Below are 9,912 nucleotides of genomic sequence, written 5' to 3'. Positions count from 1 at the left end.
TGCTGCAACCGCTTGTCGTGACCGCCCATCCATTTGAGGTTAGTGTATTCTTATTTATTATCACCTATGTTTTGAAAGTATTTGTTTTGAGTTTGATATTGATTGTTTATATTGAACGCATTGGTTCTGAGTCCGGAGGTGTTCGACCTTCGGCAATTTTCAGTCATTATATATTGTTTTGACATATTGAACGCACTGGTTCTGAGTCCGGAGGTGTCCGACCTTTGGCAATTTTGTTTTATTTTTTCATGATTACATATTGAAAGTATTGGTTCTTAGTTTAGTAGTTCAATGGATCGGAGTTGGATTAATACACCACGAATAAGTGATACTTACGAAAAAGGGGTGGAAGAGTTCATACAATTCGCAGAACATAATGCCATTAGTTATAAGAATGGAGTAAGGATAAGGTGCCCTTGTATCAATTGTTTAAATGGAAGGATATTGACTGTTTCTGAAATTAGAGAACATCTTTTGTGTGATGGATTTTTGAAAAGTTATACAACATGGACGTGGCATGGTGAATTGTTAAACTTGCCAAGTGTGCACGGAGGTTCGGAGGAAGTTCATTTCTCAATGGATGATAGATTAGAAGACATGATTCGTGATGTGGGAGCAGAATCATTTGCTAATGCAGTTTTTGAAAATATGTCTAATGATGCAGAGACTCCTTTGTATCCTGGTTCAACTAACTTCACACGATTATCAGCAGTGTTAAGGTTGATGAATTTGAAGGCAATGAATGGATGGACCGACAAAAGTTTTACAGAATTGCTTCAATTGCTTAAGGACATGCTTCCAGAAGGAAATACCTTGCCCAATCGAAATTATGAGGCGAAAAAAATACTTTGTCCAATGGGTATGGAGTATAGAAAAATACATTCATGTCCTAACGATTGTATTTTATACAGAAATGAGTATGAAGATTTAAGAAGATGTCCCAGGTGTGGTTTGTCACATTATAAGGTTAAGGTTGGTCAGAATGATGAAATTGATGAATTGACAAAGGAAGGTCCTCCTGCTAAGGTTGTTTGGTATCTTCCAATAATTCCAAGGCTTAAGCGTTTGTTTGCAAATGCAGATGACGCTAAAAACCTTAGGTGGCATGCAGATAATAGAAAATGTGATGGATTACTTCGTCATCCTGCTGATTCTTTGCAATGGAAGAATATTGATAAAGAATTTCTTGAATTTGGAAAAGAATCAAGAAACTTAAGACTTGGATTGGCAACTGATGGAATGAATCCATTTGGAAATTTAAGTAGTAATCATAGTTCATGGCCCGTTTTGTTAGTCATTTACAACTTACCTCCTGCTTTGTGTATGAAGCGCAAATACATGATGTTATCTATGATGATCTCTGGTCCAAAACAACCTGGAAATGACATAGATGTTTATCTTAATCCATTGATTGAAGATTTGAAATTATTGTGGAATGAAGGGGTTGATGTGTTTGACGCGTTTAAAAATGAATCTTTCCGATTGCATGCGATGTTGTTTTGTACTATCAATGACTTCCCTGCATATGGGAACTTGTCAGGTTATAGTGTGAAAGGCCATAGAGCATGTCCAATATGTCAAGACAAGACATCTTATGAGCAGTTGAAACATGGAAGAAAAACCGTGTATCTTGGGCATCGTAGATTTCTAAAGAAATATCATCCGTATCGTCGATTGAAAAAAGCTTTTAACGGATACCAAGAACATGACATTTGTCCCACTCCCTTAAGTGGTGTTGAAATTTATGAAAAAATAAAAAATGTTAATGTGACTTTTGGAAAAATGAAGAAGAAGCAAACTGTGAGTGAAATATGGAAGAAGAGATCAATCTTTTTTGATCTTCCGTATTGGTGTAAGTTAGATGTTAGACACTGTCTAGATGTAATGCACGTAGAGAAGAATGTGTGTGACAGTCTAATAGGAACACTTCTGAACATTAAAGGCAAAACAAAGGATGGTGTGAATGCACGTCTGGATTTGATTGAAATGAATATACGAGAGGAATTGGCACCGAGAGAAGTTGGTAAACGTACATACTTGCCTGCAGCGTGTTACACTTTGTCAAAGAAAGAGAAAACAAGTTTTTGTGAATGTCTTAAAGGTGTTAAGGTACCACAAGGCTACTCTTCAAATGTGAAGAGTCTTGTATCTATGAATGATTTGAAACTAATTGGCTTAAAGTCACATGATTGTCACGTTCTAATGCAACAATTACTACCGGTGGCTATTCGTGGAATCTTGCCCAAAAATGTTAGGCATACAATCACTCGACTATGTTCATTTTTCAATTCCATATGTAGTAAAGAGATTGACTCTCAGAAGTTGGATGAACTTGAAGAAGAAATAATTGTTATCTTGTGTCAACTCGAGATGTTTTTTCCTCCATCTTTTTTTGATATTATGGTACACTTGGTTGTTCATCTTGTAAGAGAAATCAAATTGTGTGGGCCAGTTTATATGCGATGGATGTATCCAGTTGAACGATACATGAAGATTTTGAAGGGATATGTGAAGAATCAATGTCGTCCAGAAGCTTCCATTATTGAAAGATACATTTCAGAAGAATCTATTGAGTTTTGTTCCGAGTACATGTCAAAAGCCAAATGTATAGGAGTTCCTGAAAAAGGTTGGCACTCTCGTAGATTCATAAGTAAATCTTCAAGAGGTGTACATGTCATAAGCAAATCTAGAGAAGAGGTTCTGCAAGCACACTTGTATATCTTAAATAACACTGATGAGGTGTTACCATACTTGGATACACACAAAGACATTGTCAAATATAAAAATCCAAGACAATCAGAAAAATGGGTGTTAATTGAGCATAACAAAACTTTCATGTCATGGTTTAAGCAATAAATAATGAATGATCCATCAGCATCTGAAACATTAACATGGCTTGCAAACGGTCTCAAATTTGATGTTTTATGTTGTTCTGGCTATGAAGTAAATGGTTGTTTGTTTTACACAAAGTCTCGAGATGATAGGAGTACAGTGCAAAATAGCGGAGTCACCTTGGAGGCAGAGTCTATGCAGTTTTCAACTGCAAAGGATCAAAATCCTGTTGTGGGATCAATGCCTTATTATGGTGTCATAGTAGAGATTTGGGAAGTTAATTATACCAAGTTTACTGTACCTGTTTTCAAATGCAAGTGGGTTGACAATAAGATTGGTGTCAAAGTTGATGAATCAGGAATGACTTTGGTTGACTTTCGAAAGATAGGTTATCATGACGAACCATTTATAATGCACTAGTGCAAAAAGAAGAAAAGGATACGCTTTATTTAGTGCGGCTTTTGCGCTACCCGCTTTCGAAAAAAACGCTGTGGCATTTTTGAAATTATTTTGATTTACGAATGCGGTTATTTGAATAACCGCATTCGTAAATCAAAGCGCTTGATTTACGAATGCGGTTATTTGAATAACCGCACTTGTAAATCAAAGCGCTTGATTTACGAATGCGGTTATTTGAATAACCGCATTCGTAAATCAAAATTCTTTGATTTACGAATGCGGTTTTACCTTTAACCGCATTCGTAAATCCTTTTTTACCTTAAATTTTGAAGCGTGCCACACACAATTTCAAACTTTATTTCTCGTCTTTGCCTTCGTTTCGCGTTTGCACTCTGAGTTCGTCTCCTTCTACTGCATCTGCATTCCATTTGTGCAATGTAAGTTTCTTGAACTCTCTTTTTTCCTCTTCATCTTCACAAATATATGCATAAATGTTTTTCGTTTTTCTTATATATGTTTTTTTCCTTGCATTAGTGGTCTCGAAGCACTCTTTCATTGTCTTCGTGGTTTCTTGTGGATTTTTTGGTTTGCTCCGTTGTTGCTTCCCTTCCGTCGTCGCTTCTGCTGCCGCCACCGTTGTTCGCTCCCGTGACTCTTCATCAATCTTGGCTTCACACAAGATTGACGATGTTTTAAAATTTTTAATTTTTTTTAATGATTCGGCATATACAAGTGCGGTTAAAGCAAATAACCGCACTTGTAAATGGTATTTATAAATGCGGCTATATAGCCGCATTTATATTTCTTGATTTACAAGTGCGTGTTGATCAAATGCGGTTATAAAACCGCATTTATAAATTCAAAACAACCGCATTTGTTTTATGTTTCTGCACTAGTGATGGCACATCAAGCTTCCCAAGTTTTCTATATCCAAGATCCTACGTCTGACCACTGGTCTGTTGTGCTACATGGAAAAAAACAACATAATGACCCAGAAGATACAAACAATGACATTTGTGAGATTGAATCACTTACAAGAACGACCATCAATAAAGAGTACGAGGATGTTGCTGATGTTGTACATGCAACTCGAAATGATCATGATGAAGGAATATATATTTGTATGTACATGTGATTCATGTTTAGTTTTACAATATATTTCATTTTTATTATATTTCATATTCTTGATGCTTATTATATTTTTTTGATAACAGGAACATGGCAGATGATAAAGTTTCCCATTCAAAAACAGGTAGAGGACCTACAAGATTGAAGAATATGTTTAAGAAGATAACTAAAGATGACAAAATACCTTTGTCTATTGATATCCACACTGGTGTGCCCACTGGGCAACATGCAAAGAAATATAGGAGTTATCTCGGAGTACTTTCTCGTGAAAGGATCTCTATCTTAACTCAGTCCTGGGATCACGTGACTGACCACGAGAAAAACATGATTTGGCAAGATATTCTGGTATGTAACTGTTTTTACTTTGCTAAATCTAAAGTTCTTTTATACTTTGTTTTTGTTTATGAACTAATTCTTTCAAACAATGTAGACACATTACAACATCCCGAATGTGGAAACCTTGAAAGCGAAGGTTCTTTCAGATGTGGGTGTCAAGTTTCGTCAGTTTAAATCAAAATTGACAACAGATTATATATATGGGAAAAGGAAAGAAGAAAATCTTTGTGCAAAATATGCATCCATTGATGAAGAAACTTGGCAGCAGTTTGTCAATATTCGACAAACTGAAAAATGGCAGGTTAGTATCACTTTTATATTTGAATATAGTTTATATTAACGTATTACTAAATCTTGAGTGTTATGATAGGAGGTTCGAAACAAAGCAAAAGCCAATCAGGCACATAATGATACCCCACACCTATTGTCTCGTGGTGGTTATAAGTTGCTAGAGCAGAGGATGCTTGAAGAAAAGATTAAAGCACGTTCTACTTCCATTGAGGAAATGAATAGTGTAGATTCTTTAAGACCTCCATCCCCACCACTCCGACATGAGATGTGGAAGGGTGCCCGTATAAACACATTAGGGACATGGAGTTCTAAGTCTACAGAAGAAACAGTTGAACGCATTGTAAGTTTGACAATTTCTTTTCAATGTGTTATTTTAAATTCTATGTGTTATTTTAAATTCAATGTGTTGAAGTTTGTCAATTTCTTTTCATTTGTTTTAGGATTCTCTTAATGAGCAATCAACACAGGGGACTTTTAAACCATGTGGCCGCAATGATATTCTTAATGTTGCTCTCGGACGACCTGAACACCCTGGACGTGTTCGTGTAGCTGGATATGGGGTTGGGATTCGGTCATACTTTGGACCTCCATCACACAGCAAGGAACAATTGTCCAATGAACCTAGCCAAGAGTATTTACTACAACTACGTGAGCAGTTAAAGGCTGAGGTAACTCAAGAGCTTAAAGAAAGCTTCATGGAGGAGTTTAGTGCGCGACTGGAAATGGAGTTCAAAAAGCGGTTGGAGGGTTTAGGACACTCACAGCAACCACCTACTATGGTAGAAGATGAACCACCTCCGCCTCCTATTAAGAAAGTCAGCACTAAAGGGAGTTGTTCGGCAGTTGATCTATCAGGGGATGACTTTGGCTCAACTAGCCAATGCGAATTATATGTTGAGTGTAATTCCTCAACCCGATTCGTTGCCTTGGGTAAGTGTTATGAAGGGGTCACAATGTTACACAATGTGCCTCTTCCTTCTAATTTGATGAAGGTCACGGTGGAGAAGGTCCTTTATGGTGATCTTGCAGTTCCTGTGCCGACATCAGAGGTGACAATTGTGGCAGAGGCATTACATACTTTCGTTGCCTGGCCTAGACATCTTGTCAGACCTATAGACTCTATGGTATATATTTGCACTAATACTAATACAATTATGATATATTACATTCTAACTAATTTAAGTATTTTTTGTTTTGATGAGTAGCAGGAACCTAAGACAAATTTGCCTCTGGGAAAGAAGAAAATAGTCTCCATTGATGATCCTCTGGCGGCATTGGTGGAAGTTGCTACAGCTTTAGATACAACCGTCTTAGAGGTTCCATGGGATGCCAATGTTTTTGGAAGGCATAGTAATCTACCGTTGTATGTTCACATGTCTGATTTGTTGGACCTTGCATCCGGAGATCAAGAGATTAACATAACAGTTCTGCAATTATGGATGATGTAAGTTCAAATTTTAAATTCTTTATACTTTTGATTTATTAAATATATTAGTACTAACTTATTGAAATTTAGGTATCTTTCTGGATTATGCTTTGATGAGGGGAAACATAATATATATGGGTTTTTAGACCCTCAAATCACTCAATCAATTGGAAACAAGAAGTCGGAAACACAAACATACATCACCACTGCCTTAAAGAATGGTGGAAAACACATTTATTTTGCTCCGTACATCCATGAGTAAGTTCTTATTTATTAAATAAGTTTTAATAAATTATTGAAATAAGAGAAACTAATTAACTGATTTGTTATACAGGCGTCATTGGCAACTATTGATCATATCTGTTCAAGATCATACCGCTGCATGGTTTTGCTCCTTGCATAAAAAACCTCCTGCCTATTTTAAAAACATTATAGATAGGTACGACAGTTTCATTTAACATTTATTATTACTTATATATTATATAATGTTATGTATTCTAACATGAAATCTTATTATTTTAGTGCTTACTCTGGATATAATATGTTGTGTGGGAGAAGAACTTCAAACGCACAAAAACTCACTTGGATGTACCTTAAGGTATTTAAAGTATATTTGTTCACTTAATTTAATGTGTTTCACTCATTCATTTAATACATTTATTTTCACATGCAGTCCAACAGGCAACCTCAAAATTATGAGTGCGGTTATTATGTTATGCAGTGGATGTTGACTATTTTGCAAGCTGAAATTAAGAAAGGTTGGGATAAGGTAATACCTCAATACAATAAACACTTTAAAATTTGAGATTTATTAATCATGCACTAATTCAAAATATTTCAAATGTCACAGTTGTTCAACGACCAACACCCGCTAGATTTAGAAGCATTGGAGTATGTGAGAACAACATGGTCAAAGTATTTTGTAACCATGTATAACACTCTAGTATAGATAAATCATTACAATTACAAATTTTTTCATATATTACCAAACTTTTTTGTATTATGTTATAATTTGTTGTATGTAATTTTTATATTTAAATTATGATTTGAAATGTTTTTATTTTCTGGAATTGAAAACTTTATGCAGGTTATTTGAGATTTTTTAAAAAATAAAATTTTTTATTTTTTTTTAAACAATACATATAACGACGGTTCCACTTGGAACCGTCTTTAAAAGGGACACTTATAACGACGGTTCCTAGAGGAACCGTCTTTGAAAGTAATTCATACCTTTTAACGACGCCTGTAATAACGACGGTTCTGGAACCGTCTTTAAATGTCGATTTTAACCGTCGTTAATTTACCTTTTTTACTAGTGCTTATACAATAAATTTAAATTTTAAAATAATTATTGTATTTATTTTATTTAAAATTATATTAGAATAGTGTTAAAATTGTTATAAATTCAAAACTATATTATGAATTGTACGCTACACCCATATACTAGAAGTAGCCATGTAAGGAAAATCCATCCCTCTTCCTTTCCCTCTCTTCTCTTCTCTTTCTCTATGGTTCATTGTTGTTTACAAAGTAAAAAAAAGGCTCTGAAATCTGCATCCAAACAAAGTGTGCAGCACATTTATCTGCCTTAAAGCACCAACCCCTATGCAAATTGACTCACGCACTCATTGATCATCCTCATTTTCAGAGCTCAGACTTCAAGGTTACGCCACATCCAACTAAAAATAGACAATCCCCACACAAGTTTCATTGAATGAAAAGAAAGTCAAAAGGGTGAAAAGGAAGCTGCATCAGATCTTTGTGTTACATTTGTCTTTTAGGCTTTGCTTAGTTAGCCCTTTTGAATCAGATCCAGAGGGAAGCTCGTTTGGCTTGTGCTGTCTATGGACTTTTGAGAATGAAACAGTTTATCCATGCATGATTTGTGCAGTGAGAGCATGAGGCTGATAGGTTTGGTTTGTTTCTCTCTCCTGATGTTGGTTCTACTGCTGTTTCTGAGATTTTCTTCTGCCACTAACGAGTCAGGAATATTTCAAAACTTTAAAACTGGGTACATGTCCAAGTCCAACTCCATTCAAGATAAACAAGGTCTTAGACAGAATTCAACTGAAGGTGGTAGTGAGGCAATTCTAGGTGATGAAAAAAGAAAAATCTACACAGGCCCTAATCCTTTACATAACAGATAAGTGAAAAAAATTATTCAGATGTTTTGCCCTTTTCTTCTTTGTTTCAAGCTCTCTCTTGTGTACACTATTTTCTTCACTTCTTCACATGTTCTTCTCAGAATGAGCTACTGAGTTTTTAATTGTAGCCTTTACTTACATGTAACAACTCCATATGAACGAAAGCAATTTTGACTTGAGAAGAATTGGTTTACACTATTTTTTTTTTCAAATCCATTAAATAAGAACATGTACATCATTGTAGTGATGTGATTTGCTAACAGTTCAATCAGATTCAGAATGGATTTACCCTTTATCACCGCCACCTTGCAGCACATGAATCTTGATGCTGGAATCAGACTCATACCTCGATGAAAGATCAGAGTGAAAGATGCTATATGACCTGAATGGTGATTCTGTTAAGTTATCCTTACAGCAGTGTTTGCTGTGTAAATTGAATGATAATTTTTTTTTAACTTGAATAACTTTCTAATATCTCAACAAATAAATTTTTTAATGTACATCTCAGTTTTAGAGGACAGAAAAATGTATTCAACTTTTTTTATTAATTAAAAAAAATAAAATAAAGGGTCATTTGTTTTTTCTGTGGAATCAAGTCCCCTTTGTATACATGTTTTAATACACTGATAAAAAATACAGATAAATTGAATACATACATTTTAATTATATTAATAGTTTTACGACTCTGTTTAATCGTTGATAAATACATCAAACATTTTATATTATTAGTTACTATTCATTAGAAGTAAAGTTCTTTATTGTACTGGTTCCACTTTAAAATATGATATGGCATTTAAGATTAGCGATATGTAAGTAAATGAATATATTGCATGACCTGTTTTTTTTTTATTTTTTTTTATTCAACTTTAAAATATATTGGCATTGACTTCTTTTTTTTCTTTTACATTAGAAAAGGATTATATTAATCAACATTTTCATCATTCAAGTATAAAATGTCTATTTTCATCTTTATTTCAAAAATTAATGTGTCACATCTCAATTCTTTCAAGTACAAAAAGTAATATTCTATAAATTATTATTATTTTACATGATAGAAGGTGAGAAGTAGTGAATTGTGGTAATTTCATCTTCTTAGAATACTCATCTATTATTTATAATTTTTATTTGAGTAGTGACTATATCACATAATTTTTATTTGATTTTTTACTTGAGTGTTAAAGAGTTCTTTATAAATAGAATTTCATTCTCTTTTTCAGTATCATGTATTAGAAATCATCTTTTAAGAGTTTATATCTCAACAACTTGTCGCACAATGTTCCATTTTTCAACATGAACATTTAACATCTACCGTGATGATTGAGTAAATTTTTTTTCAAGACAATTGAGTTCATGGTT

General features: G+C 34.3%; 1 pseudogene; it reads left to right on the top strand.

Moving 5' to 3' along the window:
* The first annotated feature begins 291 nt into the window (after window positions 1-291).
* LOC150026664 (uncharacterized) lies at window positions 292-6,434 on the top strand (annotated as a pseudogene).
* The last annotated feature ends 3,478 nt before the right edge of the window (window positions 6,435-9,912 follow it).

The sequence above is a fragment of the Phaseolus vulgaris genome, chromosome 6, assembly GCF_051622355.1.
Source record: "Phaseolus vulgaris cultivar YP4 chromosome 6, ASM5162235v1, whole genome shotgun sequence".
Classification (NCBI taxonomy): Eukaryota; Viridiplantae; Streptophyta; class Magnoliopsida; order Fabales; family Fabaceae; genus Phaseolus; species Phaseolus vulgaris.
The sequence above is the reverse complement of the archived record's forward strand: the minus strand, read 5'-3'. Positions and strand labels throughout refer to the sequence as shown.